This window comes from Heptranchias perlo, unplaced genomic scaffold (genome assembly GCF_035084215.1).
Source record: "Heptranchias perlo isolate sHepPer1 unplaced genomic scaffold, sHepPer1.hap1 HAP1_SCAFFOLD_52, whole genome shotgun sequence".
Lineage (NCBI taxonomy): Eukaryota > Metazoa > Chordata > Chondrichthyes > Hexanchiformes > Hexanchidae > Heptranchias > Heptranchias perlo.
Genome location: NW_027139537.1, coordinates 8,391,660 through 8,416,912, shown reverse-complemented (window position 1 = coordinate 8,416,912; position 25,253 = coordinate 8,391,660). Strand labels below are relative to the sequence as shown.

At 43.4% G+C, this 25,253-nt stretch overlaps 5 non-coding genes across 5 annotated transcripts; 1 reads left to right on the top strand and 4 right to left on the bottom strand.

The window, feature by feature from the left end:
* Window positions 1-6,225: 6,225 nt before the first annotated feature.
* trnal-cag (transfer RNA leucine (anticodon CAG)) lies at window positions 6,226-6,308 on the bottom strand. The gene has a single exon. It is a non-coding gene; the product is annotated as a tRNA-Leu (tRNA).
* A 78-nt stretch (window positions 6,309-6,386) lies between these two features.
* On the bottom strand, window positions 6,387-6,459 carry trnan-auu (transfer RNA asparagine (anticodon AUU)). Its single transcript has one exon. It is a non-coding gene; the product is annotated as a tRNA-Asn (tRNA).
* A 1,133-nt stretch (window positions 6,460-7,592) lies between these two features.
* trnav-uac (transfer RNA valine (anticodon UAC)) lies at window positions 7,593-7,665 on the top strand. Its single transcript has one exon. It is a non-coding gene; the product is annotated as a tRNA-Val (tRNA).
* Window positions 7,666-15,083: 7,418 nt separating this feature from the next.
* On the bottom strand, window positions 15,084-15,156 carry trnak-cuu (transfer RNA lysine (anticodon CUU)). Its single transcript has one exon. It is a non-coding gene; the product is annotated as a tRNA-Lys (tRNA).
* Window positions 15,157-19,358: 4,202 nt separating this feature from the next.
* trnal-cag (transfer RNA leucine (anticodon CAG)) lies at window positions 19,359-19,441 on the bottom strand. The gene has a single exon. It is a non-coding gene; the product is annotated as a tRNA-Leu (tRNA).
* Between the last annotated feature and the right edge of the window lie 5,812 nt (window positions 19,442-25,253).

Below are 25,253 nucleotides of genomic sequence, written 5' to 3'. Positions count from 1 at the left end.
GTGTTATTCCCATGTACTTGCTGCCTTTGTCCTTCTAGGTGGTTGATGTCACGGGTTTGTGAGGTGCTGTGCAAGAAGGCAATCGAGTAACAAGTCGAGCAATGTATTCCGCTCAATCATTGATCATTCCATTCAGATCTTCTGCTTTTCAGCTGCACTTCCCCCCAAACATTGCAAATAATTTTGCTCAGTATTTGTTTCGCTTGTTTAATATTTTGTTCTCCGGCTTAGCTAGATTAATATTTCATTTCAATTATCAATGACAGGGAGCAATGAAAAATGAACTAGTGAGCAAAGTTTCGTTTATTATTAAAAAGCAGTGATTCCGAAATTATCCAGGCTGATATGAATGGTATAAGAAGTAGTGATTTCGACATGATTTAAATACGCAGCCTTCAGAATCCAGAGTCAGACGGGCTACCGTTTCACCACGAGGTCTACTGATGGCATAGATTATATATATATATATATTATATATACTTATTATATACTTAAATATATATGTTTGATGCAGTGTTCCCTTGTGGTTGGGAATAGTTCATTGCACAAAAATAATTCAAGTCTGTGAGACATTTAATGTTTTTTTAATCGCCATTAATACGTTCTGTTGCACACTGAAGGAAATGCTAACTTGTTTGCCAAGTGACAATTAAAACGTCAATAAATCTTTGTGTTTTGTATGTCATGAACTTTTATCCCTTCCCGTTTTACATACTGTATTTTAGGAGTCTGCTTAAAAGTGTTTAGTGCTTATTGTACCAGGAATCTGGTGTAGCCGTTGTTAAATTTAAAAAGGTTTGTCGCCCCTTTCATGCATGAACAAACTCGACCCTGAAGGTTGATGGGGAGCAAGTCCCAACAAAATGCTTCCCTCCGAGGTTAAATCGGGGACTTTCTGCGTGTAACTGGTGAACATGATAACCGCTGCACTATGGAAATGAGAAACTTTTCGTTCTTAGCTCTGAAGGAAGTGTCTCGGGAAAACATGAACTGTTGACTCTCTTTGCACTGACTCTTTTCACGAATATTTCATCGATCGAAACTCTCCAAGTCACAGGGAAAAAATGTCAAAGTCATTAAACTCCCGAATTAGCCCCAAAATCTATCAATCTCAGTTTTGAAATTTTCAATTGACCCCCAGCCTCAACTGCTTTTTGAGGGAGAGTGTTCCAGAATTCCACTCCCCTTTGTGTGAAGAAGTGCTTCCTGACATCAACCCTGAACGGCCCACCTCTAATTTTAAGGTTATGCCCCCTTGTACTGGACTCTCCCCACCAGAGGAAATAGTCTCTATCTGCCCTGTCAAATCCTTTAATAATCCAAACACCTCAATTAGATCACCCCTTAATATTCTGCACTCAAGGGAATGCAAGTCTGGTCTTTGCAACCTGTCCTCATAATTGCTTATCAAGGATAGCCAACAAAAAGGGTTTTACGACGGCTGGCTCTTGAATGCATTGATTTTTTCAACGGGCTCGTTGGTCTAGGGGTATGATTCTCGCTTCGGGGTTGTCTGTCCAAATATGTGAGAGGTCCCGTGTTCAAATCCCGGATGAGCCCTTATTTTACTCTTCAACTTCCAAAGACAGAAAAGTACCCAAATCACCCCACATGAGTGAAACAATTCTAATGTTTCATACTATTACCAAACACAACTGCCCAACGTGGTTCTGATGAAAGGTCATTGACCTGAAACATTAACTCTGTTACTCTCTCCACAGATTCTGCCTGACCTGCTGAGGGTTTCCAGAATTTTCTATGACATCAGAGTATCACTTCCCTCATCACCAAACTACACTCCTCCACTTGATGCAGCCTTGTGGTGCAAACAGGCTCCTTCGGCACAGCCAGGTGTTCTGCTTTAGGCATTAATTATAACTATAACTTTTGAACTTGTTTGTTAAAACATATGGCCTTGCCCATTGACCAGAGAGCAGAATGGTGTTTATCTCTCACCAGTGCAGCCCTTTCCCGCTGAGTCAGCTTGGAATGATACGTAGCAATCATACAGATGTCACACCTCTCCTGCTTTCCTGTGAAGCTGGTAAGACGAATAGTACACAATGCTGTCTGACACACAAACACACCAGCTCTGAATGATTTAAAGGCCTTGTTATGATTGTCAGAGAATTGTTTATATCAAAAGGATAATTAAACTTATGAGTATTATGATATCAGCTCCGATCCAAGAGTTTCTGGACTTCAGAATCTACTCGTCTCCATATTAAACATATGCATGCATATAAAATGAAGCAAATCTGTCTTATGATTGTAGTTTCATTCTCCCAACAGAGATTTATACTTCCTTACTTAAGAGGCAAAAGGTAAAGGTTAATATTAATTCAATATAAAGACTAACTCTTTCCTTACAATACAGATACCCCAAACTAATATAACACCTCAAACTGATAGAGCTTCTCAAATTAAAACAGTACCTCAAACTAATACGGTACCTCAAGCTAATACAATACCTGAAACGGATAGAGAATCTGAAACTAATATAATACCTCAAGCTAATACATCATCTCAAACTAATAAAGTACCTCAAACTAATACAGTACCTCAATCAAATACAACACCTTAAACGAATACAGTACCTCAAACCGATACAGAACCTGAAACATAAATTAATACCTCAAACTCATACAGCATCGCAATCTAATACAGTATCTCAAAGCAATAAAGTACCTCAAACAAATACAACAGCTTAATCCACTACAGCACCTCAAACTGATGCAGAATCTGAAATTAATAATTTTTTTTATTCGTTAATGGGATGTGGGTGTCGCTGGCGAGGCCGGTATTTATTGCCCATCCCTAATTACCCTTGAGAAGGTGGTGGTGAGCCGCCTTGTTGAACCGCTGCAATCCGTGTGACGAATGCTCTCCCGCAGTGCTAACAAGTAACAGACAAAGCAGCGATTAGCGCGCCGGTTGCAGGAGAGCTGGTTGGCGGTGATATCGATGCTGTGAGCGAGATCAGACCGTTTCCATGTTTCCACAAACAATGTTCCTTCCTTTATTTCTGTAAAAGTAACACTGATAATGGACAACTACATTTCTGTGGCTGCAACATGAAACTTTGGCCAGGTGACACGCTGCTTTCGTGTATCTTGCAAGAAACCACACCGGTTGGTCTCTGTGGCGCAATCGGTTCGCGCGTTCGGCTGTTAACCGTAAAGGCTGATGTTTCGAGCAAGAAAACATTCAATGAACAATATCATCTGAGCATGCCATTCGCAATAGTTTAAACTGCGGTCGGATAACAGGTACATGAAAAAAACAGTGAAATGTTTGTGTGGGCGCGATGCTCTGGGATTCCCTGCCTGACCATCGCTACCTGTCCTTCTCTGCAGCCTTCCGAAATACAGCGCAGTAAATGTATCCCTGTGAAATGAGCTCCTGGACAGTCATAAGGAAATTAGTTTGGCTGAGGGGTTATATCCATATCACAGAGCTTGACGCATCAGTTTTCCGTACTTTCATGGTTATCACGTTTGCCAAGCAAGTGAAAGGTCCCCGGTTCGAATCCGGGCGGGAGCAATTTGAAACCTTGTCCCCATTAAAAATGATTAAATATTTAACGATTCACATTGCTGAATGATGTGAACAAAGTCCATATCTCCTCGCCCTGTTCATGCAGCCCGCTGGGAGCAGGCGATGAATGCCAGCGTGATATTGGGGGTGAAGGCTGCTTCCAAGACTGTCTCACACCCGGTGGGATCTGGCGGAGATTTGATAAGCCCAATCTATTTAACCAATATATGAAACGGTGTTTGAGAAACATTCAAAAAATATAATAACATCCAGGATCCTGTCTTCAGAGTGCGTGGCGCAAAGGTCTGACTCCAGGTCAAAAGGCTGCGTGTTCACATCACATCGGGGTCACTGTTTCTTTCACCGCTCACATGAGACTGGATAATTCCCGAATGAAGGTTTCAATTGCTTTTTCACACAAAACAAAACAGAAGTTTGGTCTAAACCCTGACTCAGTACCTCCCCAGTGGCAGGGAGGGGAGCGCCTGATACCCTCATTTATTTCATGCAACAAACTGACACGAATACTGGTATTGATTCAAAATCGACCTGCAGATGGACACACACAGAAAAAAGACAACCACAGAAACAGACAGCAACTACTTGTGTATATATATATATATATATATATATATATATCTGTATATATCGCCTTTAACGTGGTCAGACGATTTAAGCTCGGTGAACTTGCTTCTGCTTTCTGAACTGTACTTGTCCATCCTTCAGAGGTCACGGGAAAAATATTTTTTGCCTTTCGAAAAAAGACGCGAAAAGCAGAGACATATTTTGTTTTCAACACGGCTGGTGAAATGGCCGGACTATCATAAATTAGGGGTCGCCTTTGAAACACTGAAAGGAGACTACCTAAAAATCACTGAGTGCAAATTTAAAATCACTGTCACTATTTATTTAGGGCTGAAAGAAATAACAATAAACATGGCATGATGTGGAGATGCCGGTGATGGACTGGGGTTGACAATTGTAAACAATTTTACAACACCAAGTTAAATTCCAGCAATTTTATTTTAAATTCACAAGCTTTCGGAGGCTTCCTCCTTCCTCAGGTGAACGTTTGTTGGAAACGTTTGTCATTTCCAACAAACGTTCACCTGAAGAAGGAGGAAGCCTCCGAAAGCTTGTGAATTTAAAATAAAATTGCTGGACGATAACTTGGTGTTGTAAAATTGTTTACAATAAACATGGCAGTCAGCGTCCGCGGTGAGACGGTGTCGAACTTGTTTGCTGCGAAGTTCACCGCTGGGCTCAAGTTGAAGGACGCGAACCCACTCAATGTAAAGAATGAACTCAGAACCAACAGGTCCCGTCAACGTCAAACACCTCCTTTCTTGTTCAATGGAGGGAGCAGAGGCGTGTACATCATCAGACGCCAGCAACTTTAAGAAATGGAACAGATAAAGGCACAGATGCAAGTTCCAAATCTTTTCAATGCAAAGTTATTTCACTTTATTTAAAGTGCGGTGAGGCTGAAAACGGGTCCCAGATGATTTGCGTTCACTCGTGACTTGTTTTCCAGTGTTTGTCCGTCAGATTTGCAATTCAATTTGTATTGGATATTGAAGATATTTCAGGATGATTGCACAACATACCATGTGTAAAGCAACCATCTTGATAACTTCAATCATCACACACTCTACATCGACTCTGCAGAGGCCCCAGCACCCCTTTCAATATTGTTTTTCTTAACTCACAGTTTTCAAAAGGGAATTGGATAAACGCTTGAATGGAAACTTTTTCAGGGCTATGGGGAAACAGCAGGCGAGTGGGACTAACTGGACAGCACTTTCAGAGAGCTGGCACAGGCACGATGGGCCGAATGGCATCCGAATGGCGCTGTCCTATTCTATGATTCTATTAATAGGTCAATTTCCACCTGCCAATAAGCCTCTCTAAATGGAGCGCAGTAATCGTGTCCCTGTGAACTGAGCTCCTGAACAGTAATACGGAAATTAGCGTGGCTGAGCGGTTTGAAACTGTCGTTCGGCTCCTAACAGGAAATTTCCTCTCTAAGTTTGATTAGTTTATGAATTATCTCCCCCCTTTCGATCTTAAATGTCTTTATATTTTTTTTGATCTCTTCTTCTCCTGTCATGCCCACAATATTCGTCTCCCTGGTAAATACTGAAGCAAAGTGATTATTTAATATTTCTGCCATTTCGCTGTCATTGCCTGTGAGTTTGTCATGTGTATCCCTGAGTGGCCCTATTCCAATCCTAAATTTTCTTTGGCTGTTGATGTGTCCAGAATACTTCGCTTTTTTGATATTCCTTTTTGCCTTTCCAATAGTTCTTTAGACTACTTTCCCAGTATTTTCACATTCCCCTCTCTCCTTTCTTGTCTCGTGTGTGCCTTTTTCTTTAGTTTCAATTTTGTCCTTATTTCTTTATTCATCCCTGTTGTATCATTTCTGGCTAGTTTTTTCTTGCTTTGTCGTGGGATATATTTCTCCTGGACTCTATCGATCTTCGTTTTAAATGTTTCCCACTGCTGTTCTATTTCTTTGTCCCGGTCATTAATATGTCAAACATTTCACCATTCAAAACTTCTCAAGTCACATATGCATGACAAAGCCAGTTGCTTTTGTGGGAGGAGCAAATCAACTTGGCAGAATCATCAGCTGCAGCCCAATCCACAAATAAAATATTTCCACGTCTTGGTAAAAATGAATAATGTCAGAAGTGGGATTCGAACCCACGCCTCCAGAAGAGACTGCGACCTGAACGCAGCGCCTTAGACCGCTCGGCCATTCTGACAACCAATACCATGTTTTATTCTGCATTATTTCTGCACTGTTGGCCAGTGATAGCAGCATGAAACTTAAAAATGGTCCTCGCCTAATGTGGGGCTCGAACCCACGATCCTGAGATTAATAGTCTCATATTCTACCAACTGAGCTAGCCAGGCCTGAGTACTAATAACCTCCTTATCTATTATTGCAGCAAGCAGGAGAAAGACTCCATTTCAAATGAGGGACAGGATCAACTGTCACTTCGAAAGGCACGGACCAATCAAGGGCAGTCAGCATGGATTTGTTGAGGGGAGGTCGTGTCCAACTCACCTGATTGAATTTTTCGAGGAGATGACAAGGAGGATCGATGAGAGTAGCGCAATTGATGTAGTCTACATGGATTGTAGCAAGGCTTTTGAAAAATTCCCACATGGCAGATTGGTCGAAAAAGTAAAGGCCCATGGGCTCCAAGGGAATGTGGCTTATTGGATCCAAAATTAGCTGAGTGGTAGAAAGCAATGTGTAATGGTCAACGGGTGTTTTTGCGGCTGGAAGGCTGTTTCTAGTGGGGTGTCGCAGGGCTCGGTACTTGGTCCTTTGCTTTTTGTGGTGTACATTAACGATTTGGACTTAAGCGTAGGGGGCATGATTGAGAAATTTGCGGTTGACATAAAAGTAGGCCGTGTGGTTGATAGCGAGGAGGAAAGCTGTGGAATGTGGGGGTTCAGGCAATTTTCTGATAAAAAAAAACACTCAATCTGTCTCTGAACTTATTTTGAACGAATACGCGTGTTTGACCCGGCACAGGCACGATGGGCCGAATGATCTCCTCTTGTGGACTAACATAATACCATGATACTAAGTGTTGTCAGATGGAAAAGCAACACATTCCAAATAAGAGCAGAGAGAGGAAACTAGTCTAACAGCATAACAGCACGGTGAGATATTGTATTTGAGAAGGATGAGGAGGGATAGTTTATCATGGTTGGAGTCACATAGGGCATCATTTGTGACTTTGATAAGGACCATTTCATGCTGCGACAGGGGCGGAAACCGAAATGGAGAGATTCAGCCCGGGCGCGGCCCCATCGTGTGCGGTGAGACGGAGGAGGGCGGGTGGAAGCAGCATAAAAGTTTAAAACGGTACTCGCCCAACGTGGGGCTCAAACCCACTACCCTGAGAGTTTTTAAAGTTAAGGGGGAGCAGCCACTGTCTGTGTCTCCAGCTGCAATGGAAAGAACACATTCCAAGTCCGAGCAGAGAGAGCACACCATTCAGCTACCCATTGTGTTACATACTATGCCATCGGTTTCCGTAGTGTAGCGGTTATCACGTTCGCTTTACACGCGAAAGGTCCCCAGTTCGATCCCGGGCGGAAACATTATGTTTGAACTTGGTCTCCACAAACAGACAGATCGATTTTCTTCTCCTGCCAAAAAGGGAGACAGTGGCTGTTGCCGTATTCTTTGTCACCTGCATATTTTACTTCATTGAACAGAAAATTTTGAGTGAGAGAAAACTGATCCACAGTGACGCTCTTTTCAAGTTTTATTCCCTTCTCATCTGGAAGGATATATTGGCTTTGGACAGAGTGGCTTTTGAAAGGAGTTAGTCCGGTGGGATGGACAAACCTTTTCCAATGGTGGGGGACAAGGGAATACGAACCAACCATCCACCAAGTTCTCCCGAATTCTCCGGTTCAATGGGAAACCGACCAACAAAAGCCCTTTCATTGACCGTGGAGGTTCAGACAATTTTCTGATAACAAAGCGCTCAATCTATTTCTCTTGTCTATTTCCCTATGTTTCCGGATACTGTCTGCATCTCTGCCCTGTGTTTATCTCACTATGTGTCCACCTGAAGGGTGGTTTTTGAACGAAGATGAGTGTTTGTCTTCTGTTATTTGCATTAAATAAATGAGGTCATCAGGTGCTTCCCTCCCGGCTCGAGGCAGACTTTCGAGCAGGGTTCTGTTAATTGTGAAGACGCAAAGAAAACTTGAATTGCAGAATTGTTTAAACCGGCTCTCAGGGAAAAAACTATGACCCCGACGTGATTTGAACACGCAACCTTCTGATCTGGAGTCAGACGCGCTACCGTTGCTCTACGATGCCTGGGTGTTTTAATGGGTGATTGTTTCTATCAATGTTTGTCAAGCACCGCTTTTGAGCTCCAAGATTGGTCGAATGGGTTGGCTTTCAAATCCCCGCCCACTCCCACCGGATGTCAGGCAGCATCAGAAGCATCCTTCACCTGTCAGGGGCAGCATGGCGCTCGCTTCCATCGCCTGCTGTCAGCGGACTGCAGCAAATCCAATTACATTCATCCTGCACCCAGAATTATCACATCACAGGAAAAGGATGTGGGGAACTGCTCAAGTTACAGAACAGGAGGGGAAACTTCTAAAAAACACTTAGACTTTCGGTGTTTAGACTTCGATTAGAACTGCAAAAAAGAACGTGTGAAAATATAAACTGTGGGTGCGATGTTTCTGTCTGTCGGAAACTGCTCAAAATACATAACAGGACGGGAAACTTCTGAAAAACACGTGGACATTCGATGTTTGGACTTTGGTTAGAACTGCAAAAGAGAACGTGTGAAAATATAAACTATGGGTGTGATGTTTATATATAAAGTGAATGTTAGCGGATTTCTCCCGTTACTGTCGCAACTATGGGTTGTTAATTCATCAACAATAACTTCCGCTAGATTTTAGCCCGAGTGGTTACAAAATAGCAAGTTTAGTAGATTGACTTACAACAGAGTTGTACCACAGCTGTCTTCAACATTACATTAAACAGGATTATTATTATAATATAACTGTCTACAGATTACATTAATGTCAAGCAATCAACACAACTTGACCTGTCTGCGAATCCAGATATATCAGACCTGACCTTTGCGGACTGCCTGTGGCAATGGACTTCTGACTGACCCCTATTGAGAGCTCTAACATTTGAGAAGGGAGCATGCCCTATCTTTATACGATTCGGCTACATTGTTCTGTACGTTAACACCACTGATCTTAACTCATGATCGTAAACCATCCGACTTTGCTGACTCTCAGAAACCACCAAGGATTGTTTCATGTCTTCGTGTTTATTTAGCCTTTCTCCGTCATCACGTTTTATATGCTTATACTAGGTTAGTACAACCTGGAGATCAGGTGTCCAGGACACCCAAGTTTCTGTGGACATCAACATTTAATAGTTTCTCACCATTTCAAAAATATACTGTTTTTCTGTTCTTCCTACCAAAGTGAATAACCTCACATTTCCCCACATTATACTCCATCTGCCACCTTCTTGCCCACACACTAAAACTGTCCATATCCCTTTGCAGACTCTTTGTGTCCTCCTCACAGCTTACTTTCCCACCTAGCTTTGTATCATCAGCAAACTTGGATACGTTAAACTCGATCCCTTCATCAAGTCATTAAAAGTCTTCTATAGGCATATACATAGTAAACGGGTAGTAAGAGGAGGGGTAAGACCGATTAGGGACCAAAAAGGAGATCTACACATGAAGGCATAGGGCATTGCTTAGGTACTAAATGAGTATTCTGCATCTGTCTTTACCGAGGAAGAAAATGCTGCCTAAATGACAGTAAAAGGGGAGGTCGTTGGGATACTGGATGGGGTGAAAATTGATAAAGAGGAGATACTAGAAAGGCTGGCTGTACTTAAAGTAGATAAGTCACCTGGTCCGAATAGAATGCATCCTTGGTTGCTGAGGGAAGTAAGGGTGTAAATTATAGAGGTCCTGGCCATAACCTTTCAATCCTCCTCAGATACAGGGTTTGGTGCCAGAGAACTGGAGAATTGCAGATTTTACACCCTTGCTCAAAAAAGAGTGAAAGGATAAACGCAGCAATTACAGGCCAGTCAGTTTAACCACGGTAGTGGGAAGCTTTTAGAAATGATAATCCGGGACAAAATCAATTGTCATTTGGACAAGAAAGCCACTGTGGATTTGTTAAAGGCAAATCGTGATTGAGTTTTCTGATTAGTTAACAGAGACGGCTGATGAGGGCAATGTGGTTGATGTTTTGTATATGGCCTTTCAAAAGGCGTTTGATAAAGTGCCACAAAATAGGCTTGTCAAAAGGGGCGATAGTGGCTGCTTCCTTATTCTTTAAAAGCGCTTTCTTTTATTTCACTCAACAGATAACTTTGAGTGAGCGAAAACTGATCCACAGTGACGCTTATTTCAAGTTTATACCCTTTGAATCTGAAAGGATATATTGGCCTTGGAAGGAGTGCAGCACAGATTCACCAGATTGTTACCAGGGTGCGATGCCTTAAATTATGAGAAGATGTTCTATCAACTCGGCTTAAAGTCACACAAGTCACACTGCAAAAAGTTTTCATTTTTCTTACATACATTAATGACCTGCACTTGGGTGTACAGGGTATAATTTCAAAGTTTGCAGATGGCATGAAACTCGGAAATCGATCAAACAATGTGATGGATACTATCAGACTTCAGGAGGACATAGACAGCCTTGTGAAATGGACTTTATTAATAGGGGCATAGAGTAAAAAAGCAACAAAGTTATGACAAATGTTTACAAAACACTGATTAAGCTGCAGCTGGAGTATTGTGTTCAATTCTGGGCACCGCACTTTAGGAAAGATGTCAAGGCCTTGGAGAGGGTGCAGAGGAGATTTACTAGAATGGTAACAGGGATGAGGGACTTCAGTTATATGGCGAGAATGGAGAAGCTGGGATTATCCCCTTGGAGCAGAGAAGGTTAAGGGGAGATTTGACAGAAGTGTTCAAAATAATGAAAGGTTTTGATAGAGCAAATAAGGAGAAACTGTTTTCAGTGGCAGACGGGTCGGTAACCAGAGGACACAGATTTCAGGTAATTGGCAAAAGAGCCAGAGCCGACATGAGGGAACATAATTTACACAGCGAGTTGTTATGATCTGGAATGCGCTGCCTGAAAGGACGGTGGAAGCAGATTCAATAGTAACTTTCAAAAGTGGATTGGATAAATACTTGAAAAGGAAAATAAATTGCAGGGCTTCTGAGGAAAGAGCTTATGGGTGGTGAGACCATTGGATAGCACTTTCAAAGAGCTAGCACAGGCACGATGGGCCGAATGATCTCCTTCTGTTTTGTAACATGTTAAGTGTTGTTGGACGGAGAAGCAACACATTCCAAATCAGAACAGAGACAGGAGAGTAAGTCAGTTCACCATTGTTGTTAATGAAATAGTAGCAGTTTCCGTAGTGCAGCGGTTATCGCGTTTGCTTTAACACACGAAAGGTTCCAGAGCATAAATATTATGTTGAAACTTGCTTTCCATAAAAATCCAGGGAGGAGTTTTTTTCTCCTGCCAAAAAAGGCGACAGTGGCTGCTCCCTTATTATTGAAAAGCTGTATCTTTTACTTCACGAAACTTTGAGTGAGAGAAAACTGATCCTCAGTGATGCTCATTTCAAGTTTTATTCCCTTTTATTCCAAAAGGGTATATTGCTCTTGGAAGGAGCGCAACCCAGATTTACCAGAACGTTAGCAGGGCTCGAAGGGTTAAATTATGAGCAGCGGTTACACACTTGTATTCCCTGGAATATAGAAGGCTTTTTAGGATTTTGAAAGGTAGATAGACAAAACCTTTCCGCTGGTGAGGGTGTCTAAGACAATATCACAATGTCACAATCTCTGTTTAACGAGTGAAAACGGCCATACGCATCACTGTGAGTGTCAGAGACGAGTCTCAAGGTGCCGCGTCCTGTACAGTGAATGTCAAAACTTTTAAAAGTTGCAGTAAGTGTTCGGGGTTCAGATACACAAACCTCGAATGGGAATGAGATTTTGTCAGAGGTTGCAGCCTTCCCTACTTCTCTTGCCCTTTGTGAGGCACCTGTTCCGGTTTAAATTTACAAACTGGATGAGTTGGTGATCACGGTATAGCAGACTCAGCGGTCCCGGGTGAGAGAGAGAGAAATCAGCCCGGGCGCGGCCACAATGTGCGCGGTGACACTGCACGGGAGGTCAGGGGGAAGTCAGAGCTGGGGTTTGCCTCTGAAAGCAACAGAAACAGTTTAAAAGAGCATTCGCCCAACGTGGGGCTCGAACCCACGACCACTGAGTTTAAGAGGCTCATGTGCTGCCGAATGAGTTGGCCGGGCCTGGAAGTTGCAATCACTCTTGTCTGTCGTCTCAGTGAACTCGACCCTGGCTGTCCATATCATTGGCTGTGATTATCTCTGTGTCTCTGTCGACCTGCAGGTTGATATTGAACGAATCCGAGTGTTTGTCTTCTGTTTTTAACATTAAATAAAAGAGGGCATCAGACACTTCCCTCCCTGACACTGGGGAACAAGTGAGACAGACTTGTTATTGTGAAAACGCAAATGAAGCATTAATTGCGGAATTATACAGACTCATATCAGCGCCAAAAGTAGCTTCACAATATATACCCCCCAATAAATAAATAAATAAATTATACAAATAATACAATAATACATTTGTAAATAACAGAGTCACGAAACCAGAAATGTTATTGGTACCTAATGTAAACACTCCCAGATGTATTTGAAAATCTGCCATGGCTTCCCTGGTGGTCTTGTCGTTAGAATTCGGGACTTTCACAGCTGTGGCCTGGGTTCGATTCTCGGTTCGGGAATTTTGCTTTTACAAAAAACAAACGCAAATTTTGTCGAATCATGGCAAATTTACCGCACAGAAGGAGGCCATTCTGCCCATCGCTTCCGCGCCGGCCGAAAATAAGCCACCCAGTCTAATCCCACTTTCCAGCACTCGGTCCGTAGCATTTTACGTTCCGCCTCTTCAGGTGCATATCCAAGTATTATTTAAATGTAACGAGGAATTCTGCCTCTCCCACCCTTTCAGGCAGTGCGTTCCATACACCCACCACCCTCTGGGTGAAAAAAATTCCCCTCAGCTCCCCTCTAATCCTTCCACCAATCACTTTAAATCTATGCTCCCTGGTTATTGACCTCCCTGCAAAGGTAAATAGGTCCTTCCAATCGCCTCTATCAAGGCCCTTCATAATTTTGTACACCTCAATTAAATCACCCCTCAGCCTCCTCCGTTGCAAAGAAATCAACCCCAGCCTATCCAATCTTTCCTCACAGCCAACATTCTCCAGCCATGGCAACCCCCTCGTAAATTTCCTTTGTCCCCTCTCTCGTGCATTTCCATCTTTTTTGACCAGTCTGCCAATTGGGACCTTGTCAAAAGCCTTGCTAAAATCTATGCGGACTACATCAAAGTACTCCAGGTGTGTTCTCACCCAAACCCTATTTAATTGCAGCAAGACTTCCTTATACTCCAACCTCCTTGCAATAAGGCCAACATCCCATTTTTCTTCCTAATTGCTTGCTGTACCTGCATGTTAAATTTCTGTGATTTATTTACAAGTAAACCCAACTCCCTCTGAATACCAACATTTATTGGACTCTCACCTTTTGAAAAATATTCTGCTTTTCTATTCTTCCTACCAAAGTGGACAATTTCACATTTTCCCACCTTATACTCCAACTGCCACTTTCTTACCCAATCACTTAACCTGTCCACCTCCCTTTGCGTCCTCCTCACGGCTTACTTTCCCATCTATCTCTTTATCATCAGCAAACTTGGATCCATTAAACTCGGTCCCCTCATCTAAGTCATTAATATAGAATGTGAACAGTAACTGCAATATAAATTGTCCGCCCAGGATCGAAAGCAGGGCCGTTCACGTGTAAAGCGAACTGTTAACCACTACACCACAAAAAAACCGCTGGTGACTGATACCGGACAGAGGGGAACTGACCAGTCATCTCTCTCTGCTCTGATTGGGACAGTTTTACTTCTCTTTAAACAACATCTCTCCTGTCCCACACTAAAATAATGGAATAGAATCATAGAATATTACAGCACAGAAGGAGGCCATTCGGCTGTGTTGCCCTGCCGACTCTTTGAAAGAGCTGTCCAATTTAGTCCAAAAAACGCAGCCTTTTCCCCGTAAACTTGCAAATCAGTTCTCTTCAAGTGCCTGTCCAATTGCCTTTTGAAAGTTCCTATGAAAGCTGCTTCCACCGCCCTTTCAGGGAGTGGCTACCAGATCGTAACAACCCTCTGTGTGAAAAAAAAATCTCCTCATTTCCCCTCTAGTCCTAAAAGCTCTCAATCCTTCTCCACGGATGCCTTTTTACAAACATTTCATTCATCAAAACCACACAAGCAACACAGGAAAAAGTCTTCATTTTCAAGTAATTAACGTTCCGAAGGAGCTCCCTAATTTCCCTCCCCTAACCTTATGAATCAGATCATGCTCGACCGGATCCTTTTCCACATGAACCGGCCTCCCCCCTCAGGAAGTAGCCATTCTGATTCTGTGACTGTGGCCAGCTTTGTTCGGGCAGTTGGTTTGACAGGGACCTCACACCGCACTCTCCTCCCGTGTTTTCTTCCACATCCGCAGATTAGGGCCGGGCCTCGACTGATTTTTTTTTTCTCCCTCTCACCCGGGGCCGCTGAGTCTCCTATGCAGATCACAAACCAGCTCTCCTACACCCGATCATCAACTCACCCAGTTTGTAAATTGAAACCGGAGCAAGTACCTCGTCAGAGGGCAAGAGATGTAGGGGAGGCAGCAACCTCTGACAAAATCTCAGGCTCATGAGAGAGGTTTGTGTATCTGAATCCCGAATAACCTTCTGCTCCTTTTAAAGTTTTGACCATTGCACACGACGCGGCACGAACAGACTCGTCTCTTGCAACAACAGTCAAGCAAGCGGACGGTTCACTCGTGAAAGCAGCGGAAAAGTTTAAAACAGAATTCGCCCAACGTGGGGCTCAAACCCACTACCCTAAGATTAAGAGTCTCATGCTCTACCGACCGAGCTAGCCGGGCCGGCTGAAATATCTCACTTTGGTCTGTTATTGCAGTGAGGCGGCTGCTGGCTGCCCCCCCCCACCCCCCCCCCGAAGGGGCTGAGTTCAGAATCAGAGAAGGATGCAGCTCAGAAGCAGGCCATTCGGGCCATCGCGCCCGTGCCTTGTCCGACAAACCATGTACCAGATTCTCCTGAATTCCAAGTTGTGGAACGAAAGCGAACAACGAAAGCCCTTACATTCGACCGTGGAGGTACAGGCAATTCTCTGAGAAACCGCTTTATGTATTTCCCGGTGTTTGCCTGTCTCTCTGGCTGTGTTTATTTCTGTGCGTGTGGAGCTGCAGGCTGATTTTGAATTAATAAGTGTGTTTGTGTATGTTTCTTGCAATTAATAATGAGGGAATCAGACTCTTCTCTCCCTGACACTGGGGAACGAGTGAGGCAGAATTCAGAGCAGGGTTCTGTTTATTGTGAAAAAGGGATTGCAATAAGGAAGCGGGCATTATCCAGCCTCCTAAAAACAATAAGGACAACCGTGACCCCGACGTGATTGAAACACACAACCATCTGATGGGGATTCAGACGCGCTACCGTTGCGCCACGAGGTCTGATAACAAAGATTTGTATGTTTACCTTTATGAAAGTTTCTCATACACCGTTTAATTTATTTCAGATTACCAAATCCCCGCCCACTCCCACCGGGTGTCAGGCAGCCTCAGAAGCAGCCGTCACCTGTCCGTGGCAACATGACTGCAGCAAATCCAATGACACACACCCGGCACCCAGAATCATCACATCACAGGAAAGGAACTGCTCAAAATGCATAACAGGACCGGCAGCATCTGAAAAAACGCTGAGACTTTCTGTGTGTGGACTTTGTTCAGGACTGCGAACAAGACGGTGTGAAAATTTAAACAATGGATGTGCATAAATGGATGCCATGCTTCTTTATAAAGTGAGTGTTTATATTATGTGTGCCATTTATAAATTTATTTTGATTATTTTTACAATATGATATATCTTGTTATAAATATATATGATTGCATCTGTGACACTTATAAATACATTTGGGTGTAACTGTGTGGTGGTTATCATTATATCTCTGTGTATCTGTGTTATGTATTTGTGTGTAATAAAAAATAAGAAATAGAGAAATAAATATCCGGAAAATACATTGACATTATATATACCCCAATAAATGAATAAATAATACAGATACATGTAAATGCATTTGTAAGCAGCAGTCATGAAAGGCAATTACTTCGAATGGCTTCGGGATGAGCCGTTGGGCGTCAAAACGTGCCGTGGACGGAGACCGGGTTGGTTATTGCGGGAAGAGCAAATCAACTGGGCCGAAAAATCAACTGCAGCTCAAGCAACAAATAAAATAGGAGTCAAAATAACAGATGTCAAAAGTGGGATTCGAACCCACGCCTCCAAAGGAGACTGCGACCTGAACGCCATCCTGACTGATAAATGATCCCTTCATTTGCCACCTTTTCCAGATTGAAAGCCCGCCCCCACCCCGGAGAAAGTTTCACTCACTCCAGTGCTTGGTAAGATGAATGCTGCTGGAAAGGCTCGGTGAGCGGAATGCCACCTCCCCGGGTTTTCCTGAGCCTAATATACTTTATTCCTATTTAATCATGGGAATATCCGCAATCAGCAGCTAAAAAGGGTTAAAAGCTGAATCACAGAGAAAGGGAAATCCACGTTAAATCTAATAATATTGTGAGCAAAACTCGCTGGTGGTCTCGTGGTTAAGATTCGGCGCTTTCATCACCTCAGCTCGGGTTCGTTTTCCGATCAGGGAATCTATTTTAACCAAACAGTTCACTGAATTACACAAAATAATTCAAGTATCTCAGATGATTCTTTTAATCACCATTAATAAACCCACAACTTTCTGTTTCGCACTGAATGAAATGCTAACAAGTTTGCCGAGTGACTGTCGAAACGACGCTAACTTTTTTAACTTTCATCCCTTCTCATTTTACGCAATGCTTAAAACTGTTCACTGGTTTTGAGACCAGGAATCTGGAGCAGCCGTTGTTGAATGTGAAAGGATTGCAGCCCAATTTGCACGATAGAAAGCTCGCGCCTGGAAGTTTGTGAGGAGCAAGTTCCATCAAATTGTTTCTGACCCGGGATTAAACCGGGAGTTTTTCGTGTGAGGCCAACATGATAACAAGTACACCGCGAAAATATCGATTTAGTCCAGCCCAGGTCAGATGGAAGTGTTAAAGGAGAAAGTGAACTGGTGACTCCCACATCTGGGGGATATCCCAAAGCGCTTCACAGAGGTGTAATCAAAAACATAGAATCATAGAATCACAGGAGGACATTCGGCCCATCGTGCCTGTGCCAGCTCTTTAAACTAAATAGTGCAATTTTAAAGGGGTTGCAGGAACAGAGAGACCTGGGGGCATACGTACACAAATCTTTGAAGGTGGCAGGACAAGTTGAATAGATTGTAAAAAAAAATGTCCGGAATCGTTGACTTCATTAATAGAGGCATAGAGTACAAAAGCAAGGAACTTATGATAAACATTTATAAATCACTGGTTAGGCCCCAGCTGGCCATCACACAATTCTGCCCACCACACTTTAGGAAGGATGTCAAGGCCTTGGAGAGGGTGGAGAGGTGATTTACTAGAATGGTGCCAGGGATGAGGGATTTCAGTGAGGTGGAGAGACTGGAGAAGCTGGGGTTGTTCTCCTTTGAGCAGAGACGGTTAAGGGGAGATTTAACAGAGGTGTTCAAAATCATGAACGGTTTTGATAGAATAAATCAGGAGAAACTATTTCCAGTGCCAGAAAGGATGGTAACCAGAGGACACAGATTTAAGGTAATTGGCAACAGAGGTCAGACGGGGAGAATGTTTTTACGCAGCGAGTTGTCATGATCTGGAATGCGCTGCCTGAAAGGATGGTGGAAAAAGATTCAATAATAACATTCAAAGGGGAACTGGATAAATACTTGAAGGGGAAAATGTTGCAGGGCGATGGGGAAAGGGAAGGGGAGCGGGTCTAATTGGATAGCTCTTTCAAAGAGTTGGCACGGACACGATGGGCCGAATGGCCTCCTTCTGTGATGTTTTCACGCTGTGATTCTATGTTATGGAGGATTTTCTGATGTAGTGGATATTCGGGGCAGAGGACCAAGTGGGGATTGAGCTCGACGGCAAGTGTATACAGTTCGTTCAAAGGTCTGAAGCCGATGGTTTCATTCTTCCCGTCGTTTAGCAGCACGAAATTACTCGGCCATGCAGGCGACTTTTTTTGTCTTCATTCATGGGATGTGGGTGTCAATGGCAAGGTCAGCATTTATTGATCATCCCTAATAGCTCTTGAGAAGGTGCTGGTGACCCGCCTTCGTGAACTGCACCTTTCGTTGACTGTGTCATTGACGTTTTTTGGATAGAGAGAAACTATTTCCTCTGGTTGGGGATTCTAGGACTCGGGGGCACAGTCCAAAAATTAGAGCCAGACCTTTCAGGAGTGAGATTAGAAAACACTTCTACAAACAAAGGATGGTAGAAGTTTAGAGCTCTCTTCCGCAAAGGGCAATTGATGCTAGCTTAATTGTTAATTTTAAATCTGAGATAGACAGCTTTTTGGCAACCAAAGCTATTAAGGGATATGGGCCAAAGGCAGGTATATGGAGTTAGATCACAGATCAGCCATGATCTTATCAAATGGATGAGCGGGCTCGAGGTGCTGAATGGCCGACTCCTGTTCCTATGGTACATTTCCCCAAGTGTCTGTTCTCTCCATAGTTGTTGAATGACCGCCTTGTGCTTCCAGCATATTTTCGTTCAAAGCTCGGTTCAGGGACGAGCCGGTGGGCGTCAAAACGTGCCGTGGATCGAGACCGGGTTGGTTGTTGCGGGAAGAGCAAATCAACTGGGCCGAAAAATCAACTGCAGCTCAAGCGACAAATAAAATTGTAAACAATTTTACAACACCAAGTTATAGTCCAGCAATTTTATTTTAAATTCACAAGCTTTCGGAGGCTTCCTCCTTCGTCTGTACGAAGCAATTGTCAGCAATGTACATTGTTGACAATTGCTTAGTACAGACTAAGGAGGAAGCCTCCGAAAGCTTGTGAATTTAAAATAAAATTGCTGGACTATAACTTGGTGTTGTAAAATTGTTTACAATTGTCAACCCCAGTCCATCACCGGCATCTCCACAACATGACAAATAAAATAGCAGATGTCAGAAGTGGGATTCGAACCCACGCCTCCAAATGAAACTGCGATCTGAACGCAGCGCCTTAGTCCGCTCGGCCACCCTCACTGACAAATGATTCCCTCATTCGCCACCCTTTCCACATTGAGACCCCACGCCAGGAGACAGTTTCACTCACTCCAGTGCTTGGTAAGATAAATGCTGCTGGAAAGGCTCGGTGAGCGGGATGCCACCTCCCCGGGTTTTCCTGAGCCGATTGCACTTTATTCCTATTGAAACACGGGAATATCCGCAATCAGGAGCTAAAAAGAATTAAAAGCTGAATCACAGAGAAAGGGAATTCCATGTTAAATCTGATAATACAACCAGCAGAGTTCCCTGGTGGTCTAGTGGTTAGGATTTGGCGCTGTTACTTTCGTAGCCTCGGTGCGATTCCCGGTCAGGAAAGCAACTTTTGAACATTTGTTATGTTAATCGCATGGAAGAGAAAAAAAAGACAATCATTGTTTTAATCACCATTAATTAACCGATAAGGTTATTTTGCAGAATGAAAGGCCACTGAGGGAATTTGGAAAACTTTAATAATTTCTTTTATGCGATGAACTTTTTATCCCTTCTCATTTTACACACTGTATTTTTAAGGGCTCGGTTTAAAATGTTCAGTGCTCGTGAGACCACGAATTTGTGTTCAATTTAACAGGACCGGCTATTTCACAATGAGAAAATAAAAATGCCCCAACATAATGTTTCTGCCCGGGATTGAACGGGGGACTTTTCGCGTGTAAAGCAAACGTGATAACCACTATACTACAGAAACCTCTGTTCAATCATCAGCCAGAAGTTCGAATGACGGCATTGATTATCTTTCATAACAATTCAATTGATCGAAGTTGCACAAGTCACAAAAGAAAAATGTTCATTTCAAAGTTATTAAACTCCCAAATGTGGCCTGCCTTGTTTGGACAGGGGATGACCCTGACGTCACAGCCTCAACAAAGCATATTCTCAACATTTCCATTGGGAACAGGAGGAGGCCATTTCGCCCCTTGAACCTCTTCCGCCCTTCAATTGGATCAGAGATGATCTGAACCTCAAATCCATTTTCCTGCCTTTGCTCCCTATCCCTCGATACCCTGACCCAACAAAAATCGATCGATCTCAGTCTTGAAAGCTTCAATTGGCCCCAGCATCCACAGGCTTTTGGGGGACAGAGTTCCCGACTTCTACTGCCCATTGTGTAAAAAAGTGCTTCCTGATTTCGAACCTGAATGGCATGGTTCTAATTTTAAGGTTATGTCCCCCTCGTTCTTGATTCCCCAGAGGAAATTGATTCTCTCTCTCTATTCTATCGAATCATTTAAAGATGTGAAACACCTCGCTCAGACTGCCCCTCAATCTTCTATACTCGGGGGAATACGAGCCGAGTCCATGCAGCCTGTCCTCATAATTTAACCTTTTCAGCCCCGGTAACATTCTGGTGAATCTGCTCTGCACCCCCTCCAAGGCCAATCTATCCTTCCTGAGGTGCAGTGTCCAAAACTGAACGCAGTTACTCCAGACGCAGTCTAACCAGAGCTTTATATAACTGGAACATAACTTCCACTTCTTTATATTCCAGCCCCTGAGATAAAGGCTCACACTCCGTTAGCCTTTTAAATTATTTTTGGACCCATCCGTTAGCTTTTACTGATTTATGGAAATGAACCGTTAATTCTCTCTGCTTCTCCACAGTTCCTAGCTTCTTACCTTTTGGAAAATATCCTGACCATAGGTCCAAAGTGGATTACCCCACATTGAACTCCATCTGCCATTGTTTTGCCCACTCACTTAATCTATCAATGTCCCTTTGCAACTTTCCAATCGCATTCCACACTACTCACTGTACCACCTGAATTAGTTTCATCAGCAAACTTGGATATACGACTCCCTGTTCCTTCATCTAAGTCATTGATAAATATGATGACAAGCTGAGACCCCAGTTACAGATCCCTGGGGGACACCACTAGTCCCATGCTGCCCATTGGAGGATGTATCCTTTATCCCTACTCTCTGTCTCCTATCACCGAACCAATTCTCTACCCATGTCAATGCATTGCCTCAAGTTTCATGCACTTTCATTTTTTCCAACGGTCTCTTGTGTGGAACCTTATCAAATGCCTGTCGGAATTCTATGTAAATAATATCATAGGAACATAGGAACAGGAGTCGGCCAATCACGGCCCTCGTTCCTGCTCCGTCATTTGATATGATCATGGCTGATCTGTGATCTAACTCCATATACCCGCCTTTGGCCCATATCCCTTCATACCTTTGATTGCCAAAAAGCTATCTATCTCAGACCTAAATTTAGCAATTGAGCTCGTATCAATTGCCGTTTGTAGAAGAGAGTTCCAAACTTCCACCACACTTTGTGTGCAGAAATGTTTTCTAATCTTGCTCCTGAAAGGTCCGGCTCTAATTTTGAGACAAAATGGAGGCAAGTTCGCCGGACATGTTGGACAAAATGGCTGTAAGTACGGCGGCCATCTTGGACAAATTGGCGGCAAGTCGTTCACGGCTGTTCCACAGGAACAGAAGGAGGCCATTGAACTCCTCAAGCCTCTTATATCGGAACTGAAGGTCATTCAGCCTCTGAAAGCTGTTGCACAGGGAAAGGAGGAGGCCATTCAGCCCCTCAAGCCCGTTACAACGTTACTGGAGGCCGATCATCCCCTCAAGCCTGTTACATAGAATCAGGAGGAGGCCATTCAGCCCTTCGAGCCTGTTATACAGTAACTTGAGGCCAATCAACCCCTCAAGCCTGTCAAATAGCAAAAGGAGGAGGCCATTCAGCCCCTCGAGCCTCTTATATGGGATCTGAAGGCCATTCAGCACTTCGCGCCTTTTATTCAGGAACTGGACGCCAATCAACCCTTCAAGCCTGTCAGATAGCAAAAGGAGGAGGCCATTCAGGCCCTGGAGCCCCTTACACCAGATCTGGTGGCCAAAAAGCCCCTCAATCCTGTTACATAGGAACAGGAGGAAGCCACTCAGTCCCTCGAGCGTGTTATACGGGAACTGAAGGCCATTCAGCCCTTCGAGCCCATTACACCGGAACTGGAGGCCAGACAGACCCTCCAGCCTGTTATATAGGAACAGGAGGAGGACATTCAACCCTTCGAGCCAGTTATACAGGAACTTGCCGCCAATCAACCCTTCAAGCTTGTCAGATAGCAACAAGAGGAGGCCATTCAGCCCCCGAGCCCGTTACACCAGCCCTGGAGGCCAATCAGCCCCTCAAGCCTGTTACATAGGAACAGCAGCAGGACATTCAGCCCCTCGAGTGTGTTATACGGGAACTGAAGGCCATTCAGCACCTCGAGCCTATTACACTGGAATAGGACTCGGCCATTAAGCCCCTTGAGCTTGTGGCATTGGAACAGGAGGAGGCCATTCAGCCCTTCGAAACTGTTAAACAGGGTCTGGATGCAATTCAGCCCCTCGCGCATGTTACATAGGAAGAAGGGGAGTCCATTAAGCCACACGAGCCTGTTACATAGGAACAGGAGTAGACAATTCAGCTCCTCAACCTGTTCCGCCATTCAATTAGATCATGGCTGATCTGTATCTTAAATCCATCTACCCGCCTTGGTTCCTTAATCCTTAATACCCTTGCCTAACAAATGTCTATCAATCTCCGTTTTGAAATTTCGGATTGACCCCCAGCTTCAACAGACTTTGGTGGGAGAGAGTTCCAGATTTCCACTACCCTTTTGTGAAGAAGTGCTTCCTGACATCACCCTTGGACGGCCTAGATCTAATTTTAAGGTTATGCCCCTTTGTTCTCGACTCCCCCGACAGAGGAAGTAGTTTCTCTCTATTTCCCCTAAAAACTCCTTTCATCATCTTCAACACCTCAATTCAATCAAGCCTTAATCTTCTATATTCAGGGGAATACAAGCCTTGTCTATTCAACCTGTCCTCATAATTTAACCCTTTTAACCCCGATATCATTCTGGTGAATCTGCGCTGCAGCCCTTCCAAGGCCAATATATCCTTCCTGAGGTGCAGTGCCCAGAACTGAATGCAGTCCTCCAGATGGGCTCTAACCAGAGCTCTGTACAGCTGGAACATAACTTCCACCCCTTTATATTCCAGCCCTCTTGAAATAAAGGCCAACATTCTCTTCGCCTTTTGAATTATTTTTGTCCACTAGCTTTCAATGATTTCTGTACTTGGACCCCTAAATCTCTCTGCTCCTCCACAGTTCTGAGCTCCTCACCATTTAGAAAATTCTCTGATCTATCTTTCTTAGATCCGAAGTGGATGACCTCACATTTCCCCTCATTAAACTCCATTTGCCACAGTTTTGCCCACTCACATAATCTCTCAATGTCCCGGGGATGCTTGGAGCTTTTGTTTGTTTGGAGAATGCTTTATATCAGATCGTTATTGTAAAAAGATTACAATTGAGTTTTATTTTGTACAGTTTGAACAAGATCATTATTCCCCGATTAGTAAAATGTCCGTGTTTTTCAGATAGTGGAGACAGTTCAGAGATAGTTGCCTTTTTGTCAACTTTAATGAAGTGAAATTTTGCTGATTTAAAATCAGCTGTATTTCTAAGCTTGAAAAAGCAGCTCCTCTGTTAGGTGAGGCTTCACTCCCAATGTCTCAGTGTTTCCGCTTGTTCTGATATCAGTGTAACATTTGAAGGACTCCAGGTAATGAACAGTGAAACCCCTTCAGATTATCTCAGCCCACTCGTTCTATCCAGTGCCTCATAGTGCCTGCTCTTCCGAGGGTGACAGATTCACACTACACTATGCCTTGTTTTAGACTTTAACTGCCAAACAAATTGATGAAACAATAAGAGAATAAAGAAATAGTAGCAGTAAGGCAACAGTTTTACTGTGAAGCTCAACCAGATCCTGATTGGAAAAGAAAATAATAAATAATTCACAAATACTATACGAAACTGTGACCGAACTTTCGAACATCCTGGTTCTTTGTTGTCTTTTTCTCACAAACTATGGAAGCTGTCGACTTGTTTAACATTCTCAGAGATTCCAAACAGACTCACCAGTTTGAAAAAGACAGGCTGATAAATGCCTTCAAAACAGCGACTGGGAGCCAGTCTTTTTAAGCAATGGTCTGTTTAATTCAAAAGAAGCTGCCAATCAAAAGTGTACGAGAAGAAATGACCCCGGAGGTTTGTATCTGAATCAAATGTTTGACTTTGTGAATTGCAGCCTGACTTTCAGAGGTGCAGGCTGCCTTTGAGAGGTGCTGACCACTCACGCTATATCGGGGACCCCCTGCTGGTGAGAAGCCGCTCAACAGCGCAGCCAGGCCTGACTGCTCGCAGGAATCAGGTAAATCACCAGGCAGCACCAATTTCACGGGCTGTCTGCATCTCAACGACCGGGTGCAGGTTAATCACGTGGGGGTTAATCGTTTCCGCCCCCAGATTCGGGCGTTATCGAATTTAACCTCGTGCATATCTTTATATATATTTTACATAGAATACAGCACGGCACAGAAACAGGCCATTCAGCCCATCTGGGTAAAGAAATTCCTCTGAATTTCTTATTTGTCAACAACAACTTCTGGAGTGGAAGATATGATACAATATATAATCTAATAATACGTTTATATATATTTAACAACGAATGCACAGCACAGTAGAGAGGCCATTCGACCCGACTGCTATTTCTATTTTACAACAACTACTTCTTGTATGTATAATACAATGTAATATATCTTTACATAAATATTACATAGAATGCACCACGTCACAGAAACAGGCCACTCGGCCCATCTGGGTAAAGATTTTCCCTTGAATTCCTCATTTGACAACAACAACAAAATCTTGAATATGTTTTATAATATAATATATTTATATCTTTTACTTTGAATGTACAGTACAGCACATATATCA